Genomic DNA, 4590 nt, shown 5'->3' with positions numbered 1-4590 from the left:
GTGCAGGGCTGGTGTAAAAGTCTCTCCTCATATTTGCATTATCAGCTCCCATAATATGTCACTATCCCGTCGTGTTTCCTAGTCGTCACTGTCCTTCCCACAGCGGTGACGATCATTGTTATGTCCTTGATGCCACTCTCCCCTTGCTGGAACTTTCCATGCCAGCATTTTAGGCAGCAAACTTTCATCCCACTGTTGGAGCCTTTCAGAGTCTGCCGCTTCTTGCCTTGGGGAACTTTTCCTTTGCTGCTACTCTGAGAGGGACGTCTGTGGGCATCGCTACCATTCTGGGAACCAGAGGCGAAGTGGGGTACATTCCCCTCTACTCTAATTAAGAGAGAACCAGGGTAAAGAGACCCTCCTATCCTCACCCATGTTTAATTATGTTTCTCTTCTCTGCAAACCTCTCATCCTCTACAGTGAAGAGAGTGTCTTTGTCGAGACTGAAGGATGGAGGGGGAAACCCTTACATTAAGAATAGTAACCATAAGTCAGGGGACCCAATTATGGGCTGCTCATAACAGGAGGGAAAGAAACTTCAGGAAAAAATTGGCTCAAACCTTGTAACATCATAATACTGAATATGCTTTTATTATTACATTGACATGAAAATCTGCAATTAAATTAAAAATTGTTCTGGAGAACTCTTGAAATCCTGAGACTATATCTGAGACCCCCTCTAGCTCAAGGAACACAGACTTAAGGGGAATGTAAAGGAAAATCTGGCAGAAACAAAAACACACACAAAATGTGCCTATCATTATACTCTTCATGCCCAGATATTATGCTGAGAAGCTTATTACATTTCTTTGGTAAATATCTGAGAGCAATTAAACCTTTTATTACTCAGCAAAGGGAGATAAAGTACCTGAGTAAAAAGAGCAATAAAGGAGCCCACAAGGGACCTTGGCCCAGTGCTCTGATCCTGGGGAGGGCAGTTCCTTTCTCTGGGCCTCTATTTTCTCATCAGTGGAATGAGGGATGGCACATTTGATATTCGGTTTTGCTTCCAACTCCAGCCCTATGAGTGCCATGCTCTGGTGGAGACTCGGCACTAGTCGGGAATCTTTGATGTGTGGCAAGGTGGAGGAAAGGGTGGACAGCACCCGCACGAGGTGCTGTGGGTCAGTGGGGTCTGCGTGAGGACCTAACTGGGGAGTTGCAGATGAGGCCCCCATAAATGCCTTGGCTTTCTGGGGAAGGTGAAAATTGCCGGTGTCATGATTTTGTCTGCATGTCTGCAGAAATCACAACCGAACCCAGCCAAAGTCCACTTGTCCCCTGAGTTTCACTTTTGAGAGGATTGTAGCTGGTAGGAGGTGAATGTGCTATTCCAATTTTCAGAATGCAATCTCATTTTCAGAGGGCCTCCGGGATTTGGCTCTGTCTTCAGCTTGGGTGAGACGGCTTAAATCCTCCTTCACCCAAAGTCCTGGGGGAGCTGCAGCCGCCTCCACACTCTCTGGCTCTCCCACAGTTCTGTCTTTGATCAGCACACCCCAGGGCTCTGACCTGTTTTTGACCACCTGCTATGTGGATGAAGATGCATCTGGGGCCAAGTGAGAAGACCCAGTAGCACCGGGTTTCACCCCAAAGGAGAGAGGGAGACACGTGAGTGGTTTGGAGTCCCTGGTGAAGGACGGCCATGGGAAGCTGGGGACGTTGTCTCAGATTAGAGAGTAGGACATACAACAGAATCAATGTCCTTTAGGGAAATGCTGCCGCTTGTTACACTGCCTCCCACTTATATGTTATATTTATATCCCCCTGTGCAGTCTTCAAAGTGCGACTGTAGCCCATTTGACCCTCACAGTGTTCTTGTGAAGCAGGCTGAGTGAGGAAGAAGCACCAGATTAAAAACAAGAAAACCAGGATCACATTATTCATTTGTCATGGATGATGTGGGGCTTGTGTCCCTGAGCCTTGACGTCCTCTTCTGTCACATGCTCATGGCACAGCTTGGTAAACATTAAGATATTGTCTCCACCAGACAGTAGAGAAAATAGAGGCTCAAGGAAGTAAAGAAAGATGTCCAAGGTCACACACACACACGCGCGCACACACACAAACCCAATTCACTTTGTCTCCTAGAAATCTCATTTTAGCTTTCTCTATAAAAATGTATCGTTTTGGCGGGCGCGGTGGCTCAAGCCTGTAATCCCAGCACTTTGGGAGGCCAAGACGGGCGGATCACGAGGTCAGGAAATCGAGACCATCCTGGCTAACACGGTGAAACCCTGTCTCCACTAAAAAAAATACAAATAACTAGCCGGGCGAGGTGGCGGGCGCCTGTAGTCCCAGCTATTCGGGAGGCTGAGGCAGGAGAATGGCATAAACCCGGGAGGCGGAGCTTGCAGTGAGCTGAGATCCGGCCACTGCACTCCAGCCTGGGCAACAGAGCAAGACTTTGTCTCAAAAAAAAAAAAAAAAAAAAGTATTGTTTTAACATATGATAAACTATAGCTGTTTTTAATGCCTACATAGATACATAAGCTTCCAACTTCCTGAACTAAGTTAATTTATTCTTACCACTGAGTTACTGTGACTACTTGGCATTTTGAGGAGCAACATTTGAGGCTTTTACTGAAAAAAATTCTAATGACCCATGATATGTAGTAATTTGCAATTTTCTTTGATATGAGTTTTAGTAGTGCAGGATAGGCCTTGAAATTCAGAATAGTTCATCATCTAATACCTAAACATAAGCTACCACTTATTACTACAATTTAACACTTATACTTTATCCAGAAAATTAAATATAGGTTTTTGAGAATTTGATGATACATTTGCATATTAGATCATATATCTTGATGACACCAAAATTTACTATATTTAATAGGAACAGCAGTTTCCAAAGATTCTTGCATTACATCCAAATAGTAAAACAGAGGGGTCAAAAGCTTATCATTTTAAAAGGTTTTTACTTAAAGATTGCGATTCAAGTCTAGTTATCTATTTTCAAAAAATGTGCCAAAGCTTGTCCGCACCCTGACAGCAAGCCTGCGCAGCTTTTCCTCGGCACCAGCGGCCTTCTGGGCTGGAGGATTCTTTATTGTGGGGGCTGCCACATGCCTCACAGAATGTTCAGCAGCATCCCTGGTTTCCACCCAATATATGTCCCCTCCCCCTAGTTGTGACAACTGAAAATGTCCCCAGACTTCCAAATGTCCTCCAAGGGCAAAAACCGCCTCTTTCCCCATTGAGAACCCTAGTCCAAGTGGTTATTCTCGCTGATATATTCTCTCACCAATCTATCTGAGCACTAGAGAAGGTTAGGATGGATTCTCCCAACATTCTTCAAAACCTTCATCGATTTGAGCAATTTTTTTGAGAGTTCACTTGTAGATTTTCCCTCCCACCGCTTTGATATAAAAGATCTACAGGAACACAAGCCTCTAAAGTGGTCTGCAGTAAGTGTGGGTTCGTTTTAGTTCACACGGCTGAGAAATCATGTTAGGCATGGATGTTGTGGGGCTTTCTTTGCTCTTACTTGCTGGGAAAAAAAGTTTCTGCTTTTCACAAGAGGAGTCAAGGAGGCATCAGCAGCACCCTTCAGTCTAAGGGGAGGGGACTGATAAGTTTCAGGTGGCAAGGTGCTCATGGTCTGCACTGTCCTGTAACACCCAACCCCGTTTTCACATAAATATCATACTGCCCTTGTAGATCTAGGTATTGTGAATGGGCTCATATAAGTTTCCTTAGAGATATCTTATATGAAAGTACATATTTTTTATAAAGCAAGTGGGCAATATTTGAGTAACAACAATCTCCTGACTCATTTGATTGTTAATCTCCATTTCAGAATGTTGATTTTTCCCCATCCCATAAAATGTTTCTGGGAAACATTTCCTAGTTTCTCGGAAAGGGGGAAGCTGTAATTGACTCGACACTGCCTCTGAGGTACTTTCTCTACTTTTTGTGGAGCAAGTTTTCTTTCAAAGAAATACTTGACACATCACACATAATAAGTCTTAGACTTCTTTCACTCTGAAGTTTGTATTTTTCAATGGTAAAACTAGCCTTCTATCTTTGTCCTGGTAAGTTTTAAACTTTTTAGCTGTGTAGAAGTATTTTTGTTATGCTGGTACAGTGGGGTTGTTGGGTTTGCCAATTTCTGCCAGTTGGGCTTTTTTTTTTTTTTTTAATTCATTCCTGTGTTTTTAGGTCTATTCTAAAAGGCCACTTACAGATATTTTCCCGACTATCTTTCTGCTACTCTTTCTTTCACTTTCCACGGCGTCTCTGTGCCCCTGGGTTCTCTGAGTGCTAGCACTGAATGTTGGCTTTCTGGCTGCAGTGTGGAGACGCAGAGCCTTCCTGCTGTTCCCTCCAGTTGTAGAAAACTGTGGTAAAGAAAGCCTTTGAAGGAGGAGTTGGGAGGAGGACAGGAAAAATTTTTGAATCTTGCTCTATACGTTTTGCAAGCTCACAACAGACGAACCTAAGGAGTTTTGTTTGCTTTGGTTTGGTTTGGGGTTTTTTTAATATTATTGTTCCTTTACCTCAAGTGTTTTTTCATTTCAGTCACAAGACTTCCTCATGCCTAAAAAATTGCTTAAAATATTGTCTCATGAAATTAGGGTTGTTGAG

Source organism: Colobus angolensis, unplaced genomic scaffold, assembly GCF_000951035.1.
Source record: "Colobus angolensis palliatus isolate OR3802 unplaced genomic scaffold, Cang.pa_1.0 Scaffold236, whole genome shotgun sequence".
Lineage (NCBI taxonomy): Eukaryota > Metazoa > Chordata > Mammalia > Primates > Cercopithecidae > Colobus > Colobus angolensis.
The sequence above is the reverse complement of the archived record's forward strand: the minus strand, read 5'-3'. Positions refer to the sequence as shown.